At 38.1% G+C, this 16,526-nt stretch overlaps 1 protein-coding gene across 4 annotated transcripts in view; it reads left to right on the forward strand.

Moving 5' to 3' along the window:
* Positions 1–7,607: 7,607 nt before the first annotated feature.
* LOC117316704 overlaps positions 7,608–16,526 on the forward strand; it is a 29,776-nt gene continuing 20,857 nt past the window's right edge. For 3 of the 4 annotated variants that reach the window (XM_033871453.1, XM_033871456.1, XM_033871455.1), the window contains exons 1-2: positions 11,295–11,422; positions 14,415–14,715. The gene's annotated coding sequence lies outside the window, so the exon portion shown is untranslated. Of the gene's footprint in view, positions 7,871–11,294; positions 11,423–14,414; positions 14,716–16,526 lie in introns of those variants that run through there. The other variant, XM_033871454.1, reaches the window with a different exon arrangement.

Consider the following 16,526-nt stretch of genomic DNA (forward strand, 5'->3'; position numbering starts at 1 on the left):
CTTCATTCTTTCCTTTCTCTTAGAATATGTCGACCTTTAGTCGGAGTGTTCACGCCATCAAAGAGTACATGTACATTAACTCTTTAAAGCCGCTCTACGCACCGCTGACGGCTTTGATTAACCCTTTAAAGCCGCTCTCAGCACTGCTGACGGCTTTGATTAACCCTTTAAAGCCGCTCTCAGCACTGCTGACGGCTTTGATTAACCCTTTAAAGCCGCTCTCAGCACTGCTGACGGCTTTGATTAACCCTTTAAAGCCGCTCTACGCACCGCTGACGGCTTTGATTAACCCTTTAAAGCCGCTCTCAGCACTGCTGACGGCTTTTATTAACTCTTTAAAGCCGCTCTCAGCACTGCTGACGGCTTTTATTAACTCTTTAAAGCCACTCTCAGCACTGCTGACGGCTTTTATTAGCTCACCTGCCCGACCGGCCGTCCGGCGTCAACTTTTTCATTTAAACAACTTCTTCTCAATAACCAAGAGGCCCAGGAACTTCATATTGGGCCTGTAGCATACTGGGGTGAAGGGCTACCAAGTTTGTTCAAATAAATGACCTTGACCATCATTCAAGGTCACGTGTGTCAAATAGGCTATAATCTTCAAACGACTTCTTCTCAATAACCAAGAGACCCAGGGACTTGATATTGGGCCTGTAGCATGCGGGGGTGAAGGGCTACAAAGTTTGTTCAAATAAATGACCTTGACCATCATTCAAGGTCACATGGGTCAAATAGGCTATAATCTTCAAACAACTTCTTCTCAATAACCAAGAGACCCAGGGACTTGTTATTGGGTCTGTAGCATGCTGGGGTGAAGGGCTCCAAAGTTTGTTCAAATAAATGACCTTGACCTCATTCAAGGTCACATGGGTCAAATAGGCTATAATCTTCAAAAGACTTCTTCTCAATAACCAGGAGGCAATAACCAGGAGGCCCAGGGACTTGGTATTGGGTCTGTAGCATGCTAGGGTAAAGGGCTACAAAGTTTGTTCAAATAAATGACCTTCATTCAAGGTCACTAAATGTCACATTGTTCAAATAGGCTATAATCTTCAATTGACTTCTCCTTAATAACAAAGAGACCCAGGGACTTGATGTTAGGCTTTTAGCATGCTGGGGAGAAGGGCTACCAATTTTGTTCAAATAAATGACCTTGACATACATTCAAGGTCACAGGGGTGAAATCGGCTTAAATCTGTAAACAATAACTTTGCGATAGCCAAGAGCCTCCGAGACCTGATATTAGGCCAATAGAATGCTGGAATGAAGGACTAGTTAAATCATCAATTTTTAGCTCACCTGCCCGAAGGTTATACTCTTCAAATGACTTCTTCTCAATAACCAAGAGGCCCAGGGACTTGATATTGGGCCTGTCTGTAGCATGCTTAGAGCCAAGAGTCACCAAACCCGATCTTAGGCCAATAGTATGCTGGAATGAAGGACTAGAAAATATATTGACATGAATTAACCTATCTTACTCTGATATTTGAATAAAGTTGTTATCAGCATAGTTTCTGTAGAAATGACCTCAATCAACTGCAAATTTGCTGTAGAGCCAGGTGAGCGATACAGGCCCATTGGGCCTCTTGTTTACTCTTTAAAGCCACTCTCAGCACTGCTGACGGCTTTATTAACCCTTTAAAGCCACTCTCAGCACTGCTGACGGCTTTATTAACTCTTTAAAGCCGCTTTCAGCACTGCTGACGGCTTTATTAACTCTTTAAAGCCGCTCTCAGCACTGCATGCTGACGGCTTTATTGATATTTGGGAAGACGGAAGAGGTTTGTAATAACAAATTACAAATATAAACTATTCTCACAAAAAATGCATAAATTGGCACCCACGGTCGAGATGCATCTAATTCACACCAACAAATGAAAACAACCAAGCTGCGTTCTAAATAACGATTGTGTATCAGATCGGAAGAGACGAGTTTAATTTGGAGTATGTATAATGAGTGGTTGATATTTAATTAATTTAATTGTATGGTTTGTACCTGTCTGTATACACTGTATATATCTTCAGTGTGAACATTGCCGCTAGGGGTCCCAAATGGGGGAACTGGCAGCTGACTAGCTTGGCTGCTAACAGCACCCACTGTATATATCTTAGTGTGAACATTGCAGCTAGGGGTCCATAATGGGGGGTTCTGTAGAACATTTCTTTGTTTAAGATAACTAGGCTTTTGGATTTTCTACTCTCTGATACCAGTTAGTTTTGATGAGAAAACCTGTTAGCTTAATGTCTGCATGAAACCATAGTATTGCTGGTTTAGGGTCACACAGGAAAACAATAAAATTAATTAGATAAAGGGCAGCAGAGGTCTGGGAATGGAGCCATATCTCCAGAGCTGCCCAGTTACCCAGTGTCTAGCTTTAATGTGTAAATATAGTAAATATCAGAAAACTTCTGATAATTTAATCACATTTGGAGAGAGTCTAAATATATATTATGTATTCTACCATGTTTGCTATACAACGCCAGTTTTGATTGGTTTAAAACCATGTATTATTTTCCAATAACCCACTCTCGTGCCAATAATACACGGTCGGGAGTCAAGGCTGTAGCAATTTTATATATCTAATATTCACCCGTTTTACAAAAGGTTACTATAGCCGAGTGGGCTAATGGGTTAGTCTTTCAATACATTTTAATCACGACGCGAGTTCGAATCTTACGGAGGACCCCCTTTTTCGGCATAGCCGTCTAATTTTGTTTTGGCCCCGGATATGACGCGACAGATGGCGTTTCTGTCAAGATGAAGTACGTGATTGGTCAATGTAGCGGTCAATGCAAAATGCAGATATACAGTTTAAAACAAAACAAAGTTAAAGGGACCTCACGGTAATTAACCAATATTTATTTTGTATTTTCTATCATATTATTGGGTATATCTTTTAGAAAAATAACCTTCTGAACAATAACCATTCGAATTTGATGATGTATGTACATAAAAACATCAATTATCAATTATTAAAAGGTTATCACTCTGAATATGCAAATTTTGTGACATATACGATAAACGCATGCGCACAACAAACTAAAACACATGGAAACAAAAATGGCTTCCATTGTGAATCGACTGCGGTTGGAAACGATAACAGCTTCCGCAATGAAGAGAATAATAGGGAAATGGGTCAAACACAATCCTAGAATTAAACTTGGGAAGCAGTACAATAGATTGTAACAGTTCAGGACGCCGCTCGTATTCTGCTTGATTGTTTGATAGTAGGTCATGACAATCTCGGTAGGCTAGTATTTACACAAACTCTGTAATATTAACACAAACTCTGTAATAGTTCCACAAGCTCGGTAATATTTACACAGTCTGTACCAGTACATCGCTACTGTCACTATACTATATGAACAGTGTTTACACATAAATTTGTGTGCCGTAATATATACAGAACGTGTTATTTAACATTTAAACCACTGTATAATATCGTTATCCAACTAACCCAGACGGAATATAGATATCGCCTTGTAAACTATATAATCGTCTGTTTGTGTTGCCACGATTTCAAAACAGTCACGTAATAATTTTAAAATAATTTCCGCGCTAAATTAAGAGGGGGATTCCCAACTAAATCGAGTGGTCAAGCTGGACATAGGGATTGACTGTGAACATTAATTGGGACAGCACAGAAATATAACTGGAAAGGAACAAAACGCGTACATTCAGTGAAAATTGCAACGTTTATCGTGATGACCCTTTTAAATTGAATGCAAGCTGAATAAGTGGATGCATCTATTCAAATGACACATTTGCAGTCCTATTATCACCAAAAATGATTCAAACTGATATAATTTTGTTATCCGTGCTGAAACTGCGTATTTATTAATTAAAATGTAGTTCATTAATTTATTTCACCAGTAGTTTTACATTATAACCACCAGCATTAAAACTATGCCGTTTATCTTTTTTAAAGATATTTCTTGTTTTTCTTTTTTTTTTATCCTTTTTTTTTATTTTCAAAATCAATGCCATATAATAGATGCTCTTGATCGTATTACTGTATTGTCTGTATATTTCATCAACAAATAATGCAATACTCAAGAAATAAATTTCTCGGGGTTTCTTTGCTGTTTTTCTATTAGAAAGAGGTCGATCTCAGAACTAAACAGTACATGGTAGAATAGAAATAATCAACTTTGACTCGTGCATTGTTGCAGGATATACAACTCGGACTCGGATATTTTGCAATTTTAATTAATAACTCAGGCCTGCGGCCTTCGTTATTAATTCAATTGCAAAATATCCTCGTCCTCGTTGTATATCCTGCAATAATACACGAATCATCATTAATTATTTCTTAAGTAATACTGTGCAAGTGGAAAGCATGTCACATTGATACTATTTATGTCTTTACATTGCTCTATGTTGTGACTTGTGCAAATGAAAAGTAGGAATGATGATAGGACAACATCAACTGACAGCTAGGATGATAATTGCATGCTGATAACAAATATTGCAAAATTAGTTCACTGTGACCTACTTTTTTTATGATTACATTAGGGCAACAAAATTAGACATCAAGGATGAGGAAGGCATGCCGATAACAAAAATTGCAAAATTAGGTAACTGTGACCTACTTTTTCAATAATTACATTAGGGCAATAGAAATGGACATCTAGGATGATAAAGGCATGCCGGTAGCGAATATTGTAAAATTAGGTCACTGTGACCTACTTTTTCAGTAATTATATTAGGGCAATAGAAATGGACATTTAGGATGAGAAAGGCATCCCGATAAAAAATATTGCATAATTAGGTCACTGTGACCTACTTTTTCAATAATTACATTAGGGCAATAGAAATGGACATCTAGAATGAGAAAGTCATGCCGATAGCAAATATTGCAAAATTAGGTCACTGTGACCTACTTTTTCAGTAATTATTTGAGATAGACCCTTGGTAATATACTGCCCACCAGCCATGCGTCTATCAGCCTCTAGTTGGTTCATAGGGGGATGTAAAAAAATGACAGCAGGTGAGCGTTTAGGCCTATAGGCCTCTTGTTAGTTACACTGCCAGGGACATATTTCTACATGATAATTAACAGCATACTACAACTTTTGTGTGTTTTTGTAGGAATACAGGAAACATTCAATTTTTTCTAAATCCTTGATATTGTTCTGTATCAAATTCACAATAATCTCGGATGGAAAAAAAATCTGCATATTTACTACATTGAAATCTTCAGAAGACATGTAAATAGATCAATACATTTTGAACGGTATATATATATAAAAGTTGAAATGGTGGTGTACATAATAATTTTAATTTTCAATTCAAAACCTACATAATGTATACCTGTAATCACCATGACAACTAAAACTAAACAGTGTCTTGGTTACACCAGCAGATAACCTCGGTGAAATACAAGTAAAAAAAATTAGTATACACGTACATGTACTGGACTTGTGACTACTCTAGTGGAACCATAGCCTGTGGTGGGTGTTTGGACACCTGTGTGGACTACTTTGACATGTTGTATTACATATTGCATAACACCTCAGGTGGGGTGGACATTAATTCATAAAAATGTTAATTTCAGACACAGATTCACAGTTCCTGGATATATCATATGCATGTTTGAATTAACGAATGAAAACCAATAATAATATTTGCAAATAATCTTAGTGTTATGTTTAAAAAAAAGTAATTTACCCGAAATGTTTTGAAGATCGACTTTCTGTGGAAAGATGCTTGGAAGCTGACAAAAATCTGAAGGACCAGCTTTCCCTTCAAAATGCTCACTGCATAGTCGTGTCGCTGGCTTCAAAGCGAAATTCTTCCTAGGCCTAAAACACTTCATGCGCTGTTCCCATATCCTGCAGATCTTGGTGTTTGCAGGGAATCTATGTAAAGATACTAATCTGTCGTCTATAACTTTACCGCAAAAATTTGAACACGATGCAGCACAGCAGTATACCTTTCCCATGCTTACAGGTAAACACAGGTTGGTCGTGTTACACGAAGCGTTCTGTTTACATTGGTTCCGGCTGGTTGACTAGCCGGATGTAGATAGGGGTTATTTGTCATGCACAGTACTTTCTAAAGCGAGGTAGATCTACCGTAACTGTGAAAGGGTCTTATAGGACAACACAAAAGAACTTACATGCAGCACTAGTGTTTAGTCAAATTTGAAGCGTCAAATTGACGAGCGGCTCAAATTATTTTCTGCGTCAATGCGCTGATTTAAGATATTAAAATTATTATAAAATTATATTTACAAATGAGCTACGAAAAGATAGTAGATCTACTAAATCTATCTTTAGCCTACTGTACTACAGCTAAGCCTTACTGTTGTTTGTGTTAAAAGACCAGTTAGATACCGAGCAAATATGAATTAAAACAACTTTAAACACACATGCGTATATATCTCTTTTCTTAAAGTATAGATTGTTAAAATTCTAATAAATATATAGTCTATCTATTAAAAAAAAGAAAAAAATGCTGCTGCCGGGAATTGAACCCCGGCCTCCACAGTGGAACACTTCGACTCAACCAACTGAGCTAACCGGGACATTCAGAGGCTATTTATTCTAACATTAGTTTTCTTTTCTTTCAAAATTCATCTTTATATTATATTTTCATTACAAAATAAGTGAACAGAATGATGACAAACTTAACAGTGTTGCATATTTGTGCAAATTTGCCACTATATGACCCTGGCTGTTAATAGGACGTTAAATAAACCAAACCACTGTAGGTATCACAATAGTCAAGTAATTTTACAAAACACTAACCGGGGGGTTTTAGCGCTAAAAACCTGTCAATTATTAAGGAAAAATGATATTCTAGGTAAATTTTCCCTTTTTTCGGGAGAGGAATTTTATTATACCCTTAAAAATAGAAAAAAAATTCGGCTCGTGCCTATGGCGCTCGCATTATCACTTAATTACTGGACCCCCCTTTCAAAAATCCTGGATCCACGCCGGATCCCGAATGCTACGGGGAGCTTACACCCCCCCCCCCCCACCTCTCCCCCACCCCCCACCCCTACCAAGGCTCTGCCCTGGACCTGCTGTGCCAGACCCCTCGCAAAAACAACAACAACAACAAAAGAAGTCAGCTCGCGCCTATGGCGCTCGCTTTATCACTAGAAATTACTGGACACCCCCTCCATCCTTTCGAAAATTCTGGATCCAGGCCTGGTAATTCATGTTTTACTTTGAATAATATATCCTGATTTGCGTAAATAACTTATTTTGTACTACATAAAATATCATGGGGATGTTGAAATGATAATTATTGGCTGATTTTGCGGAGATGGCAGGCATACGATTTGTTTAGTGTATAAAATTTAAGTTAAAAAAATATTCCCCCCCCCCCCCCCACACACACACACACACACACACACTGAGTTATGTTGTAATATTTTAAAGAATCCAAGTTACAATAAAAACAAATTTTAATTTAAAAGGGCCCGATTCTTTCCCAATCCTGCCCGATTCGATCCTGTCCATTTCAGACCTATCCTGCACTACCAGATCCTGTCCATTTCTGCCCGATCCTGCTATGCCCAATCCTGTAAATAGTCCAGCCCGGAGTTCGGAGTTGTCCGTCTGCTGAGAAGTAAGATAGTTTGCGACAGAATTGTCTCATTAACTGTCAAATGATGTTTTTGTTTCACAATCAGATAGGACTAGACCTAATAATCAAGACATCGATGTGACTTGAAAGAAACATCGCGAAATTAATGGTAATTGTGATAGAAACGAAAGCGGAAGTAATAAAAAGTGGAAATCCCGATGATCACCCTACTCATCGAAGGTGGAGACAGCGCAATGGAACCAGTCTTTACTTGAGAATTGCAAAAGTTTGAGAAGGGTGAAGTCAAAGGTCAAGTTCATATAACACCAGGTAATTATTTTATGTCGTTAGCCTTGTTGTAATGATGTTATAAAAGTACACGGCTAGTTTATAATGTCTGTCCATATAATGATATATTATATATTCTGAGGCCAGTGAGGGGCGGTATGATTACATCGTTTGTTTGTGGTCCTGGTTAACAGAATTGTCTCCTCATACAGTTTTTGTCATGCAAGTTCCAACCTGGCAATGGTCAAGACAATGCTGTGATTAAAAGGAATTCGGCCTATTGAGAAATCAATCGTAATTTTACGAAAAACAAAAGAGGAAGTAAAAAGATGGAAATTCCGATGACGTAATGGGTTTTTCTAACAGAGAAAACAGCCGAAGTGGCACAGACAAGCCAATCGAGCTTGTCATCGGAGCAGTGAATCTTTCCCAAGAATGTCATAACAGTTAGACGCGTCAAGTCAAAGACCAAGTGTTAATCTAACGTAAGGTAATTATCTGCTATGGTGTTAGCCTCATTGTAACAATGTATTGTACTTTACCGCCTTGTGTACCTAATGTGTAATATCACTCCAAAGTGACTACCGTAATTATGTTTCTACCACAATACCCTGTGTTATTCAACTCTCAGACCATCAGTTAATCATTACAGCTGTTGATTAACAATCTGTTTATACCACACGTGGTATAAACTCCGTACGCATTTTGATTGGCTAACACAGTGAACTTTGACCCAAGCTGCAATTGTTATTGACGTCATCAATAATCTAATGACGTCACATCACCGGGTCCCGGACGTCACCGGTACACTTTATTTGCATACGCGAAATTATACTTGACCACGTTTCCCTTTGATTCAAGCAGATATTATTGTGATAGAAACAGGTCACACGACTCGAAATTGTTGGATATGGAATTTATTTCACACTCGTAAGTTATTTTTTAAAAGTTGCAAAAAACACTCGCTAAAGCTCATATCTTTTGTAACTTTTAAAATATAACTTACGAGTGTGAAATAAATTCCATATCCAACAATCACTCGTTGTGTAACCTCTATTTACAGGACTGACAAACTACATACCATGTGTACTCTACATGGCCTCAGACCACACTTATACTTCTGGGTCGTTATGATGAAAATGATGAAAACAAAAACTTGATGAATTTTGTTGAAGCTTCCTGTGGATGATCAGCATCGGACACAGATGGATTTCCATTGTGTTTGAAATAACAACATCATTCAAAATATCCACCTTTTTTTTGCCATCTCCAGAATCACATTCTCCAGAAATTTTAACCTTACAATGGCTTACATTCTTTGAGATAGACCCTTGGTAATATACTGCCCACCAGCTATGCGGCCATCAGCCTCTAGTTGGTTCGTAGGGGGATGTAAAAAATGATATGGGGCTATAATCACAGCAGGTGAGCGTTTAGGCCTATAGGCCTCTTGTTGTCAATTTATATCAATAATGTTTCCTGCTTGTAAATGTATCGTAATTAAGAAATGTTTAATGCTGGCTGGCTTCCCCTTCGCGGACCTCACTACACAAACATACCCGGATGAGGAAGTCGGAGATGATGGTGACGACATACATTTTGTATTACTCCGTTTCTATTATCAACAAACATGAATCTCACGACAGCTGCCAACATTACGGACCAATTAGAAATTGAGGCTAATTCCTCAGATGCACTTGTAGAAAGTGTCAGATCGGTTGATTGTTCGGACTCGGTGGAAGGCCTCTTAAAACAAACAATAATCAGTGATTGTTTTACAACCGATGTAACGTACACATAGTGTCATATTTCAAGTGTTGAATTAAATTATGTTATTCAATTTAAAGTTTGTATATGCACGAATAATGCACAATGACATCTTCTTTGTAATATATCTTTTATTATTATTATTTTTTATCCCCCGCGAAACGCGTTTGCGGGGGATATTAAATTGGGCTCTGTGCATCCGTCCGTGTGTCCGAGATTCTTTTCCGGGCTATAACTCCATAACCGTTCAACGCAGCTCCTTGAAACTTCCTGTATATATCAGACTAGTGCCCCTAGTTGTGCCTTTTACTATTGCGGACCTTCCATTATCGGTATTTTTTTTGTCACCATGGAAACTTAATAAAAAATACCAAATGACTGTTTCCTTTTGTTTCCAGGCTATAACTCAAAAAACTTTCAACGCAGCTCCTTGAAACTTTCTGAATATAGAGTAACCCACTTATTTGCATAGCCCTTTTTCCATGACAAAATATGCAAATAACCGGAGTATTCGTATAGGCTCAGTTGGGTTTTGGCCCCTCTTATACACATGTAGATTGTCAGGTCGGTACTCAAAATTGGCGCTATATGATTGTTTATGTTATTTGCATTAAAAAAATATTTAGAAAAAACATTATTTAAAATATAAGAGTAAGTACGAAATACATGGGTTGTTATTCTTTGTAAATGTACAAATAAAATATTTGCATTTACTTCGTCATCGCTGGGTCCGATAGCGGTCATACACGCGTGGGTTGGCATTAGGCCTACGATATGTCATCGTTTCAATTAAGATTCATTATTGTCTCGAGATGCGTTGTGTTCCTGCTATGAGTATATTAGTTGTTTGATCATAGATGATGAACTGCTGGAGCAATAGACTGTCTTAATGACCGTGACATGTGTATTGTTGTTTGGGTCTGTTTTGGAAAATGGCGCACACACACAAAGAGTTGTCGTTCATTACACATATGCCCCCACAATGCAACGCGCCTAGTAAACAATCATGGCGATCGCAACCTGCCTCAGCGAGTGTTCAAGTGCACAGAACACAGGTTTGGATCGATGCTATAATAAATAAACAAATCTCATCAAAAGATGAGGCAAATAAATATTTTATTCAGTAATTCTTCTGCACAATGCTACTGATATGGTTTGGATAATAACTAAATGTCGATATCGATGCGCGCATCGAACATTACCTGTTTTGACGAAGTGGGAACCAATGACACTTTTCATAAAACTTTTATTACGGGAAAATCACAAAAATACCCTAAAATCAATTAAAAATTTTTGATTTTTTAAAATTTTTATATGCATATAAGCGGGAGTCGGACTCAGTATTTTAGTCGATGCAAATACACGGGATTAAAATACAAAGATAAAGAAGAAGAAAATCGGTAAGCTTATATCATTGTGCGGTGTATGTCCTTTTTCGTCTGTGCGTCGTCTGCCAATTTTTCCTACCGATAGCTACTAGTCATTATATACTGAATGGACTTTCAGAATTTTGCATTTTGTATGAATGTTGATTCTGGCCCCCGTTGGGGGAAATAGAGGTAAGTCCTTTAAATCACTATAAGTCTGTAAGTCATGAACGAAACAATGGCTTTTAACCAAAAATTTGTCCCATTGGTTTTCCTTTGATGAAGGGAAAATATTGCATAAATATAGTGACGGCGTATAGTGTCGCATATGGGGTACAAATGGTACTGTCTGACTCTGAGAATGGATCTTCGTTTCCAGACCTAACAAGCAATGGATGGGCTTTTATTGCTTGTACGGTGGCAGTTATATTATTTGGATGGCTCTGGTGTCGCTTCACAGGTATCTACCAGTATTTCATGATGATCACTTGATGGCAGCCATAGTCCAATACTAAAACTACCAAACATTGAATTTACACTGATATTTAAATATTAAGCCTTCAGGACCAGATAACTTGATTTGCATCTTTTCAAATGTTCATAAAACTATGTAAGTTGCACAGACAATATTCCTAAATTCCTAAGTAAGCGCAAGTTAGTAGATATATAGCAAATGGAACAAAACAGGAAGCAACACAATTGATTTACGGTTCTTCGTTAAAGTAGGGCCCCACGTCAGAGATAAGAATGCCATCCACACAGTTCCCGTCTGATTACTATTAAAGTTCAGTAATTATGGACCAATTCACGTGTAATTTGATAAATATCCTCAGTTCAAATAAACACACACTGCTGAGGTCAAAGATCAAGGTCAAAGATCAAGGTTATTAAGTTTTTAGGTCACCTGAGACAAAGTCTCAAGTGACCTATTCTAATCGCCTTTTGTCCATCGTCATCCGTCGTGCTTCGTGCGTCGTCCGTCCGTAAACAATTTACATTTTCAACTTCTTCTCCAAAACCACTGAACCAAATTCAATGAAATGTGGCAGGGAGCTTCTATGGCTAAAGGTCAACTAAAATTGTGAATTATATGGTCCCCATACCCCAGGGGCCTGAGGGGCGGGGCCAAAAAGGGTAAAATTGACTAAAACTTCAAAAATCTTCTTCTCTACTCTCAGATAAGGTGGAATCAAACACTCTTCAAACATGAAAGGGTCTTAAGGTGCTTTACCAAAATTGTGAATTTCATGACCCTGGGGTCTCACGTTTGCCCCTGGGGAGGGGGTAAACTTTACTATAGTTTATATAGGGAAATCACATTTTTGACTATTGTTTGTTGGATTTGTATTGGAATTAATTCTAACTTGGTTCAAATTATCAGCATAGGATGACAGTTTGATGGTATGTACATGTTGGCCCTGGTTGACCCCCAGGGGCTGATGGGCGGGGCCAAAAAGGGTAAAATTGACTAAAACTTCAAAAATCTTCTTCTCTACTCTCAGATAAGGTGGAATCAAACACTCTTCAAACATGAAAGGGTCTTAAGGTGCTTTACCAAAATTGTGAATTTCATGACCCTGGGGTCTCACGTTTGCCCCTGGGGAGGGGGTAAACTTTACTATAGTTTATATAGGGAAATCACATTTTTGACTATTATTTGTTGGATTTGTATTGGAATTCATTCTAACTTGGTTAACATTATCAGCTTGGGATGACAGTTTGATGGTATGTACATGTTGGCCCTGGTTGACCCCCAGGGGCTGATGGGCAGGGCCAAAAAGGGTCAAATTAACTGAAATTTTAAAAATCTTCTTCTTACAACCCAAATAAGGTAGAATTAAATACTCTTCACAGATGGAAGGGTCTTAAGGTGCTTTACCATAATTGTGAATTTCCTAGCCCTGGGGTCTCGCGTTTGCCCTATTGGAGGGGATAAACTTTAATATAGTTATAGGGAAATCACATTTTTGACTATCATTTATTTTATTTGTTTTGAAATTCATTCTAAATTTGTGAACATTATCAGCATGGGATGACTGCTTAATGGTATGCACATGTTGGCCCTGACTGATCCCTTAGACTGATGGGTCAGGCCAAAAAGTGTCAAAATATTTCCAAAATCAGGTGACCGTTAAGGCCCATGCATATGGCCTCTTGTAATTATGGTCAAGGCCAAATTTTGTATCTTTTCACTAAAGAACATTAGTGATGAGATCACATTATGGAGCAAAGTTGATAGTAATTATATGAGTCAGCTGACCAAAATTCACGGTCAGAAGGTAAAGGTAAAGGTCAAAGGAATCATTTCACTGATTAACATTATAAGCTAACCTGCTCGAAGGGCAAGTGAGCTTATGCCAGGTTCTGTCATCCAGCCGTCCACCTTGAACTTTTTCTTTAACAACTTTTCTCAATAGTAAAGAGGCCCAGAGACCTGGTATTATGATGTTGCATGTGGAATTGAAGGGCTACCATTTAAGTTGGTTAAAAAAAATGACCTTGATCTATATTCAAGGTCACAGGTTTCAAACGTGTTCACATCTTTAAGCAATAATTTCACAATGACATATAGAGACAAAGTATGCAGGGATGAAGGGCTACAAAATGTATTTAAATGGATGAACCTACCTTGATATCTGCACAAAGTGGTTATCAGCTTAGTATCTGCATAAATGATCTAGACCAACTCAAAGTTACTTTAGAAGCAGGTTAGTGATACAGGCCCTTTGGGCCTCTTGTATATGTTATGACGTTATGGCCAGAATTATAAAATGAGTCAAATACCCAAGGGTCAAGGTCACTGATAAGTGTTCAGGGTCAAATTTTGTATCTTGATTAACATTTTGTTTTTGACATGACATGTTATGAATCCAACTGGTCGTATTAATACAATGTGACATCTGCCACAAATTAAGGTCACCGGGTCAAAATTCAACGTCATGATGTCCAAAGGTTTAGGAAAAACCTTCGACAGCAACCCTGGTTTGTAGTTAAGCACACAAGATTTAAATAAAACAGATACATCAAAGCTAACAAATATTAGCAAACTGGTATATGGGGATGGAATGAAACAAAAGTCATACAGTAGTTATCATGTGTATTTTCTTCTTTGCATTATTTTAGAAGTCCAGGTGTCAAATGGCAACCTCAGTGATATGAGCAGATTATTTCTTGATGATTATGAGCGATGTCTAGCTATGGGACAGGGCTCTTGCTGACCTATCTGTGTTCTTATATTGTCATGTTCCTTTGTAATATTGTTTAATCTTTAAAATTTCAGACAAGCCAAAATAAGAAATTATGTTTTATCTTCAAATTTTCAGATGAGCCTAAATAAGAAATTATGTTTTATCTTCAAATTTTCAGATGAGCCTAAATAAGAAATTATGTTTTATATTTAAATTTTCAGATGAGCCTAAATAAGAAATGATGTTTTATCTTTAAATTTTCAGACGAGCCTACTGTTGAAATAGAAAATAAATACTACACTGTTGAGGTAGGACAACAAGCAGAATTGAGGTGTTCAGTGTTGGGTGCATTTCCGTTCATCAAATCTGTTACCTGGGAACATACATCACCTGGCGGACAACCCATACAGCTTGATTTAGATCTGCCTGAGTATACAAGATCTAAACCAGATCACCTTATAATCAACAAAACAGTAAAATCTGACGAAGGGGCAATATGTGTGAACTGTCTCCAGTTGGTACGGGAAACGATGGAGTACAACAACTAAACTGACTCTGGTAGAAGGTAACAGCTTAAGTACTTCTTCTGTTTACTGTGAGGTATCAAACGTGGTTTCACATATTACTTTTGAAATACCTTAATAAGGTCACCTGAAAAGAAAGTCGCAAGTGATCTATTGCAATAGCCTTTTGTCTGGTATTGTCTTGCATCTAATGTAAATATTCTATATTTTCGACTTCTTCTCAGAACCAAAAGGCCCAGGGTCATAGAATTAGAATTGTAGTATGCAAGGATTTAAGCCCACAATCATCAGATAGTAGGCTATTCAAATCCCCTTGCGTCCGTGGTCCGTCCGTCCGTAAAGAATTCTTGTTATTGCTATTTCTGAGAAAGTATTGAAGGGATCTTTATTGCTATTTCTCAGAAAGTGCGGAAGGGATTTTCCCGAAATTTCATATATAGGTTGACCTTAGTCCCTAGTGATGCATATTGCATTTTGGTACCGATCGGAAAACAACATGGCTGACAAGCAGTCATCTTGGATTTCGACAATTGAAGATTGTTATCGCTATATTACAGAAGGTACTCAAGGAATCGTTTTCATATTTCATATGTAGGTCCCCCTTGGTCCCTCGTATTGCGTTTTGGGACCAATCTGAAAACAACATGGTCGACAGACAGTCATTATCGCTAAATCTAGAATTGTAGTATGCGAGGATGAAGATTAAAAATGTTTCTTCATGTCAATGACCTTGACCTACTTTAATGATCAGGCAAAATGTGTGAAAATCTTTAAATGACTCGCTCCCAATTACCAAGAAACTCAGTGTCATGATATTTATCCAGTTCACAAAAAATGCACACTGAGGTCAAATTCAAGGTCATTAGGCCCAAGGTCAAGTTTAAATTTTGTATATTTTCCCTAGAAATATTCTGTTATGACATAGTGAAGCAAAATTGGTCAAAATTAAAGGAGTCAATAGACCTCAGATTGAGGTCAAAGTTAAAGGTCAAATTTTGGTTTCTTTTAGCAGACAAACATGTTTTTATGGCATCCTTATGCAAAGTTGGCCAAAAGAAAAAAGGAATCACCTGATCAAAGGTGAAGGTCACAGGGTCAAAGGTGAAGAATGAAATTTGTATCTAACAACTGAAGAACAATTTGTGACATATGAGAAGTTTTTTAGGCATCTGACCTGAAGGGTTAGGATGACCTATAGCCATCGTGCTTCATGCGTCATCGTCCGCCATGCGCAATGCGCTGTCCACCGTGCAACGTGGGCCGTCCGTAAACTTTTCACATTTCGATCTTCTTCTCGAGTTCCACCATGGGGATTGAACTGAAACTTGCCAGAAATGATCCTGTGATAATCCTGACCAAGTGTTTTTAGGTCATCTGACCCGAAGGGTCAGGATGACCTATAGTCATCATGTTTCGTCCGTCGTCTTGCGCCGTCCGCCGTTCGCCGTCCGCCGTGCGTAAACTTTTCACATTTCAAACTTCTTCTCAAGTTCCACCAGTGGGATTGAGCTGAAACTTGCCTGAAATGATGCTGGGATGGTCCCGACCAAGTGTTGTTATTTTTCGGGTCGGTCTGAAATCCAAGATGGCCGCCACAGCCGCCATTTTGAAAACACATTTGAAACTTCTTCTCGAGTTCCACCAGTGCTATTGAGCTGAAACTTGCCTGAAATGATCCTGAGATGATCCCGACCAAGTGTTGTTATTTTTCAGGTCGGTCAGATATTCAAGATGGCCGCCATGGCAACCATGACATGGCAGCCACGGTGGCCATTATGTAACATGGTTGTGCAATTTTCGTTTTTCTGAAATGACTCATTTCAAACTTCTCAAATTCCATCTGTGGATTCAG

This window comes from Pecten maximus, chromosome 18 (assembly GCF_902652985.1).
Source record: "Pecten maximus chromosome 18, xPecMax1.1, whole genome shotgun sequence".
NCBI classification, from domain to species: domain Eukaryota; kingdom Metazoa; phylum Mollusca; class Bivalvia; order Pectinida; family Pectinidae; genus Pecten; species Pecten maximus.